Source organism: Schistocerca serialis, chromosome 3 (genome assembly GCF_023864345.2).
Source record: "Schistocerca serialis cubense isolate TAMUIC-IGC-003099 chromosome 3, iqSchSeri2.2, whole genome shotgun sequence".
NCBI lineage: Eukaryota > Metazoa > Arthropoda > Insecta > Orthoptera > Acrididae > Schistocerca > Schistocerca serialis.
Window position 1 is genome coordinate 627,380,240 of NC_064640.1, and position 16,617 is coordinate 627,396,856.

Below are 16,617 nucleotides of genomic sequence, written 5' to 3' on the forward strand. Positions count from 1 at the left end.
ACGGCCAGTGTAGGAGATCGCTCCCCACACCATGATGCCGGGTATTGGCCCTGTGTGCCTCGGTCGTATGCAGTCCTGATTGTGGCGCTCACCTGCACGGCGCCAAACACGCATACGACCATCATTGGCACCAAGGCAGAAGCGACTCTCATCTCTGAAGACGACACGTCTCCATTCGTCCCTCCATTCACGCCTGTCGCGACACCACTGGAGGCGGGCTGCACGATGTTGGGGCGTGAGCGGAAGACGGCCTAACGGTGTGCGGGACCGTAGCCCAGCTTCATGGAGACGGTTGCGAATGGTCCTCGCCGATACCCCAGGAGCAACAGTGTCCCTAATTTGCTGGGAAGTGGCGGTGCGGTCCCCTACGGCACTGCGTAGGATCCTACGGTCTTGGCGTGCATCCGTGCGTCGCTGCGGTCCGGTCCCAGGTCGACGGGCACGTGCACCTTCTGCCGACCACTGGCGACAACATCGATGTACTGTGGAGACCTCACGCCCCACGTGTTGAGCAATTCGGCGGTACGTCCACCCGGCCTCCCGCATGCCCACTATACGTCCTCGCTCAAAGTCCGTCAACTGCACATACAGTTCACGTCCACGCTGTCGCGGCATGCTACCAGTGTTAAAGACTGCGATGGAGCTCCGTATGCCACGGCAAACTGGCTGACACTGACGGCGGCGGTGCACAAATGCTGCGCAGCTAGCGCCATTCGACGGCCAACACCGCGGTTCCTGGTGTGTCCGCTGTGCCGTGCGTGTGATCATTGCTTGTACAGCCCTCTCGCAGTGTCCGGAGGAAGTATGGTGGGTCTGACACACCGGTGTCAATGTGTTCTTTTTTCCATTTCCAGGAGTGTACATATCGCGTAATGATCAGGACGAGAAAATTCCAGAAATTAGAACCAATTCAGAGGCTTACCAACCATCATTCTTACGACGCACCATTCGCGAGTGGAACAGGGTTTGGGGGATTAGTTTGTGGTATCATATGTACCCTCCACCACACACTATTAGGTGGCTTTCGGAGTATGACGTAGTCGTAGATAGATGTAGAACATTAGGCAACATTTGACAGAAAGTGGGGAAAGGAATGCAGTAGAAGACTAATGGACAGCTTTGAGAAATGAAATAGTGAAGACAGCAGAGAATCAAGTTGATAGAAAGACAAGGTCTGGTAGAAACTCTTGTATATCACATGAGATACTGAATGTAATCAATGACAGGAGAAAATACGAAAACGCAGCAAATGAAGCGGTGTAAAGTGATTACTGAATTTCAAAGAATAAGAAGGACGAGAAGTGCAAAATGGTTAAGCATGAATGGCTAGAGGACATACATAAAGACACAGAAACATGTATAGCTTCAGGGAAGGTAAATACCGTCTATAGGAAAATTCAAGGTTGGTTTTGGAGAGAAGAAAAGCAGCTGTACGAATATCAAGAGCTCAGATGAAAAGTCAGTACTAAGCAATGAAGCAGATTTGAAAGGTGAAGGAGCATATAGAATGGCAGTACAAGGGAAGCGTGCTGGAAGGTAATGTTACAGAAAGAGAGACGGAAGTAGACGAAGGTGAGATGGGAGACATGATACTGCGAGAAGAATCTGATACACCACTGAGAGACAGAAGTCAAAGCAAGGTCTCTGGAGTAAAATACATTCCCTGAGAACTATTGATACCTTTGGGAGAGCCACCCACACCAAAAATATTTCAGCGGGTGTGCTAGATGTGTCAGACAAACGAAATACAGACTTAGAGAAGACCGTATCAATTCCAGTTGCAAGGACACCAGGTGCTGACCAGTATAGATAGTACCAAACTATTAGTTTAGTAAGTTATGGTTGCAAAGTACTAACAAATAATTTACAGAAAAATGGAAAAACTGGTGGAAGCCGACCTTTGGGAAGATGAGTTTGGATTCCAGGGAAGCAAAGAAACGTGGTGCTGACAAGTGCGAATAACACTGAATTTTCAATTTAATAGGTCATGTATTTCTGAGATCGCTTCTCGTGGACGAACAGCGGACTGGCTAGAATCACATTAAAAATGGGCATAAACAGTCACGATTGCGATCGAGACTGTTTGTGGCCATTTTTGATAAGTTATGGTTGAAAAATAGTGACACAAATTATTTAGAGAAGAGTGGAGATACAGGTAGAAGCAGATCTCGGGCCAGATCAGTTTGAATTCCGGAGAAATGTGGGAACACGCAAGGGAATACTGACCCTATGTCACATCTTAGAAGATAGGCTAAGGAATGGCAAACCTACCTTTATAGCTTTTGTAGGATTGGAGAAAGTTTTCGGCAATTTCGTCCGGAATCCACTTTTTGAACATCTTAAGGCAGCAGTGGTGACATACAGGTAACGAAAGATTAAGTAAAACATGTACGGAAACCAGACAGTAGTTATAAGAGACAGTGGCAAGAAAGGGAGCAGTGATTGAGAAGGTAATTAGACAGGGTTGTAGCCTATACCAATGTTATTCAATCTGCACATAAAGCAAGTAGTAAGGGAAATCAAAGAAATATTAGGACTTTGAATTAATGTCCAGGGAGAAGAAATACAGACTCTAATATTTCCCGATGGCACTGTAGTTCTGTCACAGACAGGAAAGGACATGAAAGAGTTGTTGAACGGAATGGACAGTGTCTTGAAATAATGATATAAGATAAACACCAACTAAAGCAAAAGAAGGGCAGTGGAATGTAGTGAATTACTGGAGGCGACGCTGATGGAATCAGATTAAGCATTGAGACACTAAACGTAGTAGATGAGTTTGGCTATTTGGGAAGTAAAAGAGCTGATAATGACTAAAGTAGAGAGGATATAAAATGTAGACTGGCAATGGCATGAAAAGTGTTTCAGAAGAAGGTAAATTTTTTGGCTTCAAGAATTATCTCGTAATGAGCATTTGTAGTGAATTCCAGTGGCTGAGGCGCAATTTGCTATCATCAGCATAAAGACACTTCATCGTCCATCCTTTCATCCAGATGACAACAGTTGACTTAATCGTTGGAAAACAGTCTACCTGCTGGTGAGTGAAGGAATCAGGTGTAATGACATGTGGTGGAACACGGAGATAGCAGGCTATTACTTGGCGTCCTAGAAGCCAGACATCCTCAACTGGCACGCAGATGGGCGGCGACTGTCATCGTCCACATTCTGTCATGGAGAACACAGCTACGTTTCCAGCAATCCAATGTCGTTGAGCTATTTATTGTTGTTAACTTCCCACAGTAACATGTGTCCCATAGCGACGATGGGAGCTATCTCCTGTGTATACTTCTCCAAATGGTAGGCCAACGCAGCCTGGGGCATTTACCTTGAAATAGGTTACGATGTCAATAACCCATAAAAATCATTCGTGCAAGGCGGTCGCGTGTGCGGAAGACCGTCTTAGAATTAATCAAGAAGGACACAAGCATAAATAACGGTGCAAAATCACACACGGCCACCGGAGGAATAAGATATTCGGGGACAAAATGGTCCAGTAAGTGATGCGTATGGGAGTTACTCTTGCCGCACTACTGCGTATACATCGTAGCCATGGAGAGTGTCGCCACGCGGTTGGGAGATTTCATCAGTCCGAGCCCTTTCTTTCTAGCAAGGAGGATGAGAGTTTCGTACTTCATTTTTATGCGTGATCCCAGGGCATCCTCTGGACGCCTGTCGATCGTGATCGGACAGGGTAGCTGAGGTACAGTACAGATTATACGAGAAGCCACATAGGTGTTTAGATAAGTAACACGCTGCAATGGGCCGAGCTGGCATAGGGAATGTTGACGGACCATCATACGGGTGAGCCAGAGGATACGGTGGTAGTTGAACACCGCGGTTTGGTACACAGATAAGGTGAAGTCGATGCCGAAGTATCGAAAACGATGAACGGACTGAAGCGATGCCAGTTCTTGCGGTGTGAGGCCTCGTCCTATCGGCATTGCCACCGATATGTCCATATTTACACTACCACCCGCCACCCCATCGTGTTCCATCAGGAGTACGAGAACTCATGCTATCTATTTCCTTTAACGGATCAACAACAGGGGGTCATCCACTTATGCCAATATCTGAAAGTGTAACGCCTTACGATCCCTAAAAGTGCGTTCGTCAGCGCCCAACCGTAAACTCTAGCAGTGAAAACGGGCAGTCCTCTTGGTGCGAGCGACGAATCTGAATAGATTCTGCTACCAGCCCATTGAACTTAACCGAGGACTGTCCTTCGTAACTGCGCCTAACGACTCCAGTGAATCGGACAGGAAATCTCTTATTTGCCATCAACTTTCTGAGGTACTTATGGTGCACCCTGTCAAAAGCACTATCAGAATCAGCCGCCACAATTGCCGTTCTCAACTGGTATTCCTTGCCCGCGGCTATCACATCATGGCACTTAAAGAGGCCGCTTGAACGTTTATCACAGCACCCGGCGTCTTTTGTTCCTGGGAAATTATACTACTCAGTATAAAGACACCAATGGCCAGAGTTCCGCGTCTTGTACAGCACTGTACAGCACTGAAGCATTGGGAATCTCCATGTTGCAACTGCCACATGTCACGGAGCGCAGTATCTCCAACGACGAATCTCACCTCTTGGCAGATGTTGGGCTGTGGCACTGATTCTTATGACTGAGAATATAATTGAAATCCCCATCAAGGTAGATATATGTTCGTGACGTCCAAAGAATAGGAGAATAATATCTTCTGCATGAAAGAGCGCCTTGTCTCGCGGTCGTCCTGAATCTGACGGCGCGTAAATGTTAATCATACGTGTTTCCGACGTCTGGAAGGCCATTTGTCTGAGAGACGGAAGATATTGGACGTCATCAACAGGGAACTCATCATGTACGTAAACAGCTACCCTACGGCAATTAGGAGCTCCATGAGATGCATAAAACTGGTATTTGGTGATATACGGCAGCACAGCGATGTGAACCTCCTACATCAAAGCATTGTCTTTATGAGGTGGCCCAATCATCTCCCTCAGAAAACTTATCTTGACTTGTGAACGTACATCGTTAGTATTCATAGTTGTAATATGGCAGGCATGACGCTGATTCCCATCCCAGTTGTGCGTTGCAGGATTAGTCAGCATCGGTGCGGGAGCAGGCTACTAGAGGCGTCCATCCATCCCACGCTCTTCGCCGTGATCAAGCATCACTTCGTCGACTCGGGCGCCGGCGACCCCTCCACGAATTCCAGAGCCTCCTTAATGTCATCACCTCACGCGCGAGAAACCACTGACACAGCAGTTTCCATGTCTTCAAACTTCGTTGGCACCAAATCAGTAACCTTCACTGTTATGCTGACGAATTTGGGACTTCCATATTTGCATCACATCCGTGCAGTGGTGGAGTCACTGACCTCATTTGTTCCGATGTCGTACGTTCTATGGCCTCGTTTTGTTGCGAAAATGCAGAGGCGTTATCCGGGTGTTGCGGCATGTTGTCGTCGGAGCATGGGGAAACATCCCATGAAGGCATCGTATGGGGACGATTCTTACACTTTTTTGGGGAACACTGTTTGCGTGCCCGCCCCCCCCCCCTCCCCCCCCCCTCCCCACCCCCGCCCACGAGTCCGATAACGGGAGAGAGTCGCGCCTGTCTAGCAAAACAGCGTTCATTGGAACGATAAGAGGTTCGATCCCTGTTGCAGCATCTGTCATATGATAACCCAAAGACAAAGTTGATGCTGCAGAAATGATCAAATGAGGTGCGTCACTCGTCGCTGCCATCCATCCCTCCTCCGAGTTATTCTCGGTAAGGCCGTCCCGAGTCACTAACGTATCCGCGATCCGCCGATCTTCAGACCTTACAGACGGGATCGTTGCACATGCGACCTGTAGCGCTGTCATCGCCGATGACGGTGACTACTCGGCAGTCAGCAGGCTGCGTAATCCGTCACTGCACACAGCTCGCCCGGAGGTGACCTACTTGTCCACATTCAGAACAGATCCGAGACTGACCATCATAAATTATCATTGCCCGACAACCACTAACTGTCAGATACAACAGTACATGCCTCTTGAAATCAATAGTGATGTGACGTACGCAGAACCACACGCTCCACCGTGACCACACTGACGTTCCTGTCCACATGACAAAATAGGAGGCCGGGTTTGGTCGTCTGCAGAATCCTCTCACACACATCACCATTAATCACATTAACGTATGCAGTGGAATTAAGTATGGAAAGGTGTATTCCGAGAAGTTCTGTTGCCGAGATCAGGACGTTTTCACGGAGGAAGCGTTCAACTTCCAAAGTCTCCAGTCTTGTGTAATCTTTACAGAAGTTGAATCGTAATGTACACTTTCTATATTTATTCACCATAATGGATGCACACTAGCGCGCGCACCGAGTCCCTAAGGGATACAAAACTCACTCAAACGCCTCGAAAACAAAAATACCATACGTCCGCACAGGCTATAGAGCGGAACTGCCTCGGTCATCCGAGGACATGCCACGTCGAACCTAAATTCCCTCGTGCCATACACTACATAAGTAGTGTATTCCATCCATTATCCCCTGTTGCTCGTAGCATTCGCTAAGTCCCGCACGGGTTCGGAGGACGAAAGTGTGCATACGCACAGAAAATATCATTTCTTCGTCATGGTACATATATATTTATATCTGTGGTGTAACATCTTTCGGACATGTCCGGTGTTCAGTTGAAAGTGCCCCTTTGACTCCTGATCACGCTGCGTCCTGAACTGCTTATGTTGCCAAGCTTTCCTATTGGCTGACGCACGTGAAGGTTCAGACGACTTACTACGACATAACTCGCAGCTTACACCCAGCGATAAACTGCTTCAGCAGAAAAATCTATCAAAGACAACGTCAAGTACATTTGCCATTCGGTAACATACACAGAGTGTTTTTATTATCTTGAGACAACGACATATCTCGAAAACTATGCATCGTACGAAAGAAATGTTCTTAGTGGAAAGTTAATAGTGCTACAAATGGCCAGCCTCCTTCGTGGGTGGATTCAGCTCTTTCTCTTCAAATGGAAACCCCCCATATTTATTGCATATTGTAGAAGTAGATTTGGTTTACTCAAGCTACTGTTTCCCATTCGCAGTAGATAAAGCTTCAATCAACAAATACTCGTACCATGTGTGCCTGTTTCCGCAACTAACAACCGAAGCATTTGATTCTGCATTTCATTTACGACGTAAATGTATTCTGACGGTTGATATTAATGTTCGAAAGTTACTTTGGTGTTGAAGATTTGATTTTAAAGTACAAATAATATGGCTAGACATTGACACGCCAGCCAGATGAACTATGGCACCGTTATTTTCTGTTACCTATGGGGTTGACTGTGATGAGTCCCCAAACCATTGAAATATTTGATTTTGGGTGGCAGCACTCGAACCCCGCCTTCAGGGTGACTGTTGGCGATGTGTGTTTCCTTTCCAACGCCGTGAATCTTGCGCTGACCGCTACGCGGCTATCGGCGAAAAACAAACCACAACCATAGCAGTAGGGTACAATGTCCATGAAGTAATAGTGACAGGCGCACTTGCCATGGATGCTCACCGATGTCAGGCATTCTAATGGTGAGAGGCAAGGAGACTCGCCGATATCAAGCATTCCAATTGTGAGAGCCAAGGTATTTCCATGAGAACAGAAAACATCCACGTCACTGTTCCTGGATCACGCTAAACGTAGTTTCTAAGCACACACTGAAACGGCTAACCCTATTGTACTGTATAGTCAAATATGCAACACTTAAGTAAATTTCAACACAAATGTCAACCGTTAGAAAACAAAAGTTTACATTTACATAGTAACTCAAATGTAGAACAAAATGTGTCGGTTCCTTCTTGCAAAACCTGGCACATTTGATAGTTGTCGTTTATAGCGCCATCTGCCAGCAATGGAAAACAGTGGTTTGAGTAAACCACAATTATTTTTTGGCGTAGAATCCGAACATGCAACAACATCGGGGATTCCAACTTGAAAATACGAAGTTGACGCCACCCAAACAGGAGGAGTGTTTAGGAGCTGGTTAGCGGTAGCATAGACAGATGTGCCCTTTACAAATATTAACTTTTCACCTAGAACATTTTATTCACCCGATGCGTCGCTTTCGCTGTATTCCACTGTCTCAAGTTAATCGGACACCATGTATAATCAAATTCCAGTGTCGAAAATCCACTGTTCCCTGTGTGAAATACGCGGTATAATCGTAAAATCATATAACTAATTTCATTTATAGTGACAATGTATCTTTGAAAATATTTCCAAGCAACTATAATAATACTCTATATCTGAGTTTTCATACTGCAGGTCTACCTTGTATGCGTACTTGTTTCTATATAAAAATCTAAAGTGAGAATTTCATAAATAATTATGGAGGGATCGAACCGTTCGGAACACTCTAAATGAATGTTCCAGGTAAATCATGTGCACGGGACTACCTGTTAAGCGAAATAATATTTCCTACAGTTGAAAATGGAATTCCAGTAAGAATACTAAATGTATCGTCAAACACGAAATAATTTTTAATTTTCCTAGTTCAAATGTCTTTCGATCACTAATGTATTATCTGAAGTGCAGCTGTGTTATTTTCTCTCGTTGCCACTGAACATGGCTGTGTCTTTAAGTTACTGCTGTAATTATGTAGTCGTATATTCTTTGGAGTTGTGAAATTTTCAATACTGCTAGAAAATTCACTCGTTCAGTATAATGGTGGAAGGTCAGAGCATTTACAGGTCTTTGAGCATCCTTTCTGCAGTCAGTGGAACGTACATCTGTGATACTATATTTCCTTCTGTACTAAAATTTACTGAATTTAGGTTCAAGAAAAGAAAGTTTCGTTCACATAATACTGAGAATAAACTAAATATACTATTCATAAATCTGATATCTTCACAGTATCATACTTGAGCTCGTAATCACAGTTTCCTTCCATGAAATAATTCCGATCTTCAGCACCTGAAGTTTTATTTTGGGTATGGCATGCACACTTGTGGAACTCGAGCTACAGGATAACAGAAGCCGGCAGTTTATTCTGACAAAGAGCTGCTTTTGATGCTATTCGGAACTCCTCGTCGACCACGAGTGGACTGGTGGATATATAGCTTAACTGCTCGACATCAATACGCAGGGCATGGCTACGCACAATGAGAGGCAAAAAGGTTGCCCGGCCCGAGTAATTTAGAGTCCAAGAACAGAACACTGCACATTCCCAAGTTGGAAAGGGCCAGTGTTCACAACTCCAGCGGTCTCTAGAGATTCACCTTGGTGTTAATATGGTTAAATAGAAGCAGCATAACAGATAGGATACAGTACATGTCGAGATTAATTGCAAATTTAACCCAACGTATAATTTCTTTTGAAAATCGTTATTGTAACACATAGAAACGGTTGATATGTAAGAGCTCCACGTCGGTGGAACTACAACTATGAGCGTTTCACATCTGTTTCAATGGCAGTCTGCTCTCAGCCGTGTTGCAAAGCGGATATGCGCGGGGCTCTGTGCTGCGCTCCGCGAGCCGGCCGTTGTTTAGTCGCGCGGGTAGTGGTACGGTAGTCCAAACAGATTATCTCGAACCACGATGGCGGTTTCGTATAGAAAGCCCACGATTAAGCTGACGTTCCACCCCCAGTGCGCACGACCTAAGGCATACGAAGTAGAGCGTTTCCTGTGTGATGTAATGCACGTCAATCAACAGGAACTTCTCAGGATACATCTTTCGATCGTATCCAGCACAGTTCACCTGAAATTTATCGATGAAGCAGCGTGCGAACGGCTTATTCGCCATTCTACCGATGGATACTGTTTCCTCCACTCTGACGGCAACGTGGGTGTAGTCACTGTCGACCACGCAGGACTCGGCGTTCGGACCATACAAACCTTCGAGCTGCCGTGTGAAACTCCGGCCACGCTTGTCGTGAACGCCCTGTGGCCTTACGGGGAAGTACTAACTCACATGCAAGCAGAATAGCATACGCTCGAGACGTATGCTGTTCCGAACGCAGTGCGTCAGGTGCAAATCGATCCGTGCAAACACATGCCGTCGAGCGATCGTCATTTATGACTTGTTCGGGGTGCGTGCAGGAAGGGCATGTTCGCTCTGAATGCCTGCAGAGACGCCACGTCCAGAGACCACGTGCAGACACGACACCTACATCGCAACCGACGACGCAGCCTATTACATAAGTAGAGGCAGCGAGGAACAATACGTACGCGGATGTTGTTCCGTTCCAGTTACCGACCCCGGCGGGCCCGGATTCCGAACCCACGACAATGTGGGCCTGCTTCGGGACCGTAGACGTGTTACACAGCAGCGACCACTTCTGCAATCCAGCCGTGTGAGGAAGGAGAGCACCAGAACATCGATTCGAGCTTGGACACGGAGGTGAGGGAGGTGCTAACTGTTTGTCGTGATCCACAGGACGCGGACACGCGTTTCCGCAAGCAGAAGTAGCCCAGACGACGAAAGAAGAGGAGGCTGTCTGCAGGAAATGCTTCGCGAGATGGTAGCACGTTGCAGGAGAACGAGGAAAATAATTCTACGACCCGGGCTGTGAACCTCATTCCAACGATTCCTGGTTCGCTACTGGCAACGTCTGCCCGAGGAGAAACACAAGTTGACGACGCTCAACCCACCGATGAGCCCCTGGTGATTTTGTGCCTAAGTCACCAGATGGACGTCATCCGTCTCCTAACGTAGCACACCTCCAGCCTGTTGAATCGGCGTCTGAGATGGAGATGGAAAGAATGATGTCAGACCCGAGCGACGAGCTGATGTCCGCGGCCAGTTGATCGTCGGACGGACGTCTTGTTTCTGTCTATCAGTAAATATATTGTGCAGGTGACAGGGCCGGTCAGATGGGTTACGTGACGCTTACTGGATTAGACGCATGCAGGATACGTCATCATACTATTCAATGATCCAGGTGTATCGGATAGGTAGAGTCAGTGTTAACGGCATTAGTTCCACCATTTGAACCCAGCTGTTAAAGGACATGATTCGAGGGGCGAACGTTGATATCGTGTTTCTTCAAGAGGTACGGTCTGATCTGCGCCTGGATGTTGATGGATATATGTCTTATGTCAAGCCAACCACCGACGGTGGTGGTGGTACGGCCATATTACTAAGCAGTGGCTTAGAACCACCGGCTATTCAGTACTTGCCTTCAGTGCGAGGTGTTGCACTCACCATCGGCGCAGTCCGCTTTCTGAATCTGCATGCCCCGTCTGACTATGAGAAGCGTTGAGAGCAAACGCTCTATTGCTCTACTGAGGTAGCTCCATTGTTTCAAGGCGCTACAGAGCACTTAGTGGAGGGAGGGAGGGGAGCGCGGGGAGTTTAACAGCGTCTTACGCCCTGAGGTTTCCAGTCCTTCATATTATGGTCAGGGACCTCACTTTGCATGATACGCAGACACTAATCCACAGTGACCGAAGCGGATATACACACATCACCAGCCACTCGGCCAGGAGGTTGGACAGGTTGTACGTTTCCCGTGGCCTTCTAGCAGCGACTGTCGGTGTCGAGCTGTGGCCCACTGTATTCTCCGGTTATTAGGCCTTCATCGGCGCCGTGACCCTGCCTCGACAACAGACGAGCCGCAGTAGAGGGCCATGAACTCTTAACGTCATCATTCTCATGCTTGCCTGCAGCCATCAGTGATACTTAGCACAAGTGTGAGCAGTTACTTCATACCTATGATTCTGAGACACGATGGTAGACACACTGAGCCAAATCAGCTATTCGCAGTACGCTCATGGCGTATGGACGAGACAAGGCGCTTTGGCCACTATCGACCTCTGAGATTTACGTGCAGAGACACACACCGCCATCTCCCGTGTCTTCACAGATTATTACCGCACTCTCTGTCTAGCTGGTCAACGGCTTGACAGTGTCACTGACGATGTTCTGCACTACCTGCCAACTTCTGGTAGGCGCAAGGCAACGCCACATTCTTGGAGGATGCCACGCGGGAAGAAATGCGCAACGCCCTGTCGCGGGGCGTGAGAAAATAATCTCCTGGACCTGATGGTATTCCACTGGAATTTTATAGTACCTTTTCTGACCTGGTGTGGGAAGTTCTGCTGCAGATGTTCTGCGATCTTCTGGAGCCAGACTTTCACAACCCTACCGAATTTTTGGAGCGAATGATCATCCCTGTGCCAAAACCAAACGGGGAGTGCAGACCGCAAGACATCCGGCCGTTGACATTAGTGAATTCGGATTACAAGCTGTTAGCCTGCATACTTAGTGCTCGCGTGCTTGCTACTGTGAAAAATGCCATTCATGCCGACCAAACATGTCTAGGAGGTGGCAGTAATACACACACGGTGTTAAGCTCTTATAGAGATGTGGTGGCCCACATGTCGGTATGTCGCTTAGAAGGCGCCCTTGTGGCAGTTGACCTAGACCACGCATCTGACAGAGTTGAGCACCATTTCGGTGGGCCTGTCCCCAATATCAGCAGCTGTGGTTCTCCGTCACATTCAAGGAGCCCCTTCCACATTCCTCGTCAATAGCTACCTCTGGCTACCGTTCACTACTGAGCGCTCAGTGCGACAAGGACGCCATCTGTCAGCCTTTCTCTTCGCTGTCGCCCTCGAGCCTGCTTTACATGGTCTACGGCAGCGATTGGAGGGCATTCGACCCCACAGTGTGCATTTTAAATGCTATGCCTACGCGGACGATGTAGTTTTCTTGGTGAGATTGGAAAAAGATATATGTAAGCCTACGCGAGGAACCGTATCAACCTACGAAAGTCGCACTACATGGATCTGGGCAGTGGACTGAATATGAGTACGCCATCGCCCATTATCAAGGTCCCGGTGATGAAATGCTTGGGAGTAACCTTCCGTGGTAACGTGTAGCCTACAGCAGCAGCTACGTAACACAGGCTACTTAATGGGATCCGCACCCAAGTTCGTCTCCATGTCTTTCGAACACTTGACTTGATCATGAGGGTACATTTTATCAAAGTCTACGGCGCTCCGAAACTTAATCATTACACAGCCATTCTCCCAATGGTCGCTACGGTAGCTGCCAAGTTCCAGGCAGCCTTAAGCCGTTTCGTCAGCGGTGGTAGGGTGTTCAAGGCCCGTAATGAGACATTAACGTTTCCCAAACATGCAGACGGCATTGGAAAGATAAAATTGCACAATAAATTGTAGAGTTGTAGGCTTTCCTAGGTTCCACATTCTTTCAAAAAGTTCCACTTATAATACTCTAACCTTTAAACAAACAGAAAAATGGTCATATTAGAAATACTGGAAATGGATGTATATACTTGTAATTACTTCGACCGCCACCTGGTGACTCTGCAGTTTTCAGCTAAGGGTAACGTGTCAGCTTATTGGCATACGTCATAGGGTTGCTTCAGAATGGCTGACGTGAATGTTCGCGTGCGAATAATTCAAAAAAATGTTTCAAATGGCTCTGAGCACTATGGGACTTAACATCATAGGTCATCAGCCCCCTAGAACTTAGAATTACTTAAACCTAATTAACCTAAGGACATCACACACATCCATACCCGAGGCAGGATTCGAACCTGCGACCGTAGTGGTCGCGCGGTTCCCGACTGAAGCGCCTAGAACCGCTCGGTCACACAGGACGGCTGCGAATAATTGCTCTCTTTGAAACGGTGTTAGTGCATCTGAGGGACGACGTCGTTATGGAGTTGATGCTTCCATTGCAAGGAGATGGATTAGACGATTGAGAGATAATTGTGAGGTAGTGAGATGTCCAATAGCTGGTAGACTACGAGTCTCTGTACGGAGACAAGATGAAGAACTGGTCATGTCGCCCTAGTATGCTTTTTTGTCACTCATCCGCGAACTAAGGAGAGCTTTACATTTCCCTGGCTCGTCGAGAACTGCTCTCAGTAGTTTGAAGGACCATGGAATCAGGTCCCGTCGAGCTCTTAACGAAGAACCGTTGTCTGACGAACAAGCCGTGGATAAACTTGCAATTGTGAGTTTATAGGAAGATGTCGATTGCACGAAAATAATTTTCTTCGACCAGAGCACAACTCAGTCTACGAGCAGAGGACCAGGTCTTGTTTACCTCACAGATGGCCAACGGTATGATGCGCTCTTTGTGGCCACTACGCGCTAGAAGCGGAAGCTTAAGTGTGAAATGTTGGAGCTGAATGTCTCAGTCGGGTGCAGAAACTTTAGATCGTATCCAAGACAAGTTCGATTCAGCATACTATGAATATTTCCTTGAAAATGTAACCATCCCTGGAGCTCGACTTTGGTACCTCGAAGGACGTCTCACTTACCAACATGATAATCAGCCATCAGACACTAACATTAGGATTCAGAGCTAGTTTCAAAGAAGGGATAATATTATTCACTACCTTCCGTGGCCTCCAAAGTCGCCTGTCCCATAGAGCACATATGGGATCAGCTCAAGGAGACTCTGCGGGACAGGTAGCCAGACCCTTCTCCAGCAACTGTGAATGCCCTATGGCATTTGGTTCATTATTCATAGGAGAGATTTGCCATGTATGCGGACTTTCTCTATAGACGTGTCAGATCTATGTCTCAAAGGATCCAGGCTGTTCATGATGCCAATGGCATGTGGACAAAATAATGAAGCTATACGTACTCTACTCTTGATTTTATTTCATTTCATTTTTCTGTAAAAGGTCTTCATAGCTACTAGGCCAACGATATTAATTTAAAAACACTATACTATTGTTTTATTTTTATGAGACGTCAGATCAATATCACCCTTCAAGGAATATTTTTGTTACTTTTATTTGGGGTTAGACGAATATCACCCTCCAAGGATGATTATTTTTATTGTTACGAGAGGTCAGATAAACATTACTTTCTCAGATAGATTATGTTTAGACATCAGATTCACAACCGTAATTAGTCACTGTCTGCAGAGAATACTGAAAAAAGCAAAAAAGAAGAAAGTCTAATTTAATTTAAGAAAGTACGCGAACCACGAAATATTTGCGATGTGATAAAAAAAGCTGTGGAGAGATTCAACTCGACACTTACTACAGTTGCCAGTACAATAAGCTAACACATTACGAACGAGCTACTCACCTCTTCTATTCAGCGTAATGGTCGAATAGGCCTACCGTTGGTGAAGAACGAATATTAAATGTGAAACAACAGGTACTGGACGATAACAACCACTCACTCGTGTAAACCGCGGGTCAGGACGCAGAAAGGTATGTTAATCAGCTGATATGTTTCTCTTAGCTGAAAAAATAGACACCAGGTGGCGGTCGAAGTCATTACTAATATATACATACATTTCCAATGTTTTTACTGTTACCATTTGTCTGTTTGTTTAAAGATTAGATTACTATAAAAAGGAATCTCTTGAAAGAACGTGGAATCTAGAAAAGCCTACAACTGAGTAATGTGTAGCGAATTAAGGTTTAAAATATTACCTGCATCGGTCTAAATAAGAAAGACAATTCACTTAAGTCAGTTTAGAACGCTTGTCCTTGACGTTCGTAAAGCGTCAGCCTACCCACGTCAGCCTTCCCACTTTTTTGATCTTTTTTGAGTTCCTTTTATTTGTTGCATTTGTTGGAGCTTGACGTTCCATGACACCAGTTCAAGATCATTGTTGATCCGTTTACTCAGTTATTTTATTACAGACGGCAGTTAATCCTCTGACCGAACACGCTGAGCTACCGTGGCATTGAAGCAGATGGCCAATGCTCGTCGTTATAGTATTTATAACTACGTGGAATTCTTATATTTCAACCGTTTCTACGTGCTCGTCTAATGATCTTCAAAAGAAATGATGCAATGAGTTAAATTGCATGTAATCTCCACATATGCTGTATCTTAACTATCATATTGCCTTTGTTTGACGATGAAAACACCAAGCTGAAGCTCTACAGAGCGCTGTAGTTGTAAACACCAGCAGTTATGAACGCGGACATGCGCAATGCTCTGTTCTTTGGCTCTAAAATTATTCCGGCCAGCAATCTTTTTGCCTCTCATCACTCATGTCAGAATAGAAGATAGGGCTTTGTAATATTCAGATAATTAACCATTTTTGCATATCATGCTTTCGATATCAGGGCCGTCAAAAGGTATTCTGTATTCCATGTTCCGTTTCTGTTGTTCCATGTTACCGTTTGTTCGTCCTATGTGCGGATAGATGTGTAACGTTGTTGTGCAAGAAATAAAAGACAAAACGTATATTACGTCTTTGGATACATACATTTTGCTAAGAAATGTTTCCCTATCAGTTCGCCTTTCAGAAGGTCAGAAACTACGAAAAGGAATTAAATATTTTTTGATGGTAAAATCCAGTATTATATAAAAGTGCACTAAACTTTCACCAACGACAGATTTAGTACTAACCAATATCTGTATTTACAATAACAAAAACATGTTACAAAAAAAAAAGGAGTCTACAGCTGTTGCGTCTGTAGTAGAAACTCGTATTTACATACAAGTGTAGTTAAATACTATACGAATTGTAAACCATAAATGCCAGTGAAAGTAAATGTTTTATTTATATTGGCGACCAGACAACGCCTACGATTATGAGTTAGGCAACGACTTATCGATTAGGCGGTAAACCGCAGCCCACATTTTATTATACCGTTTGTCACGCATGTGTAGACTCCATGTTAAGGCATGCAATAAAAC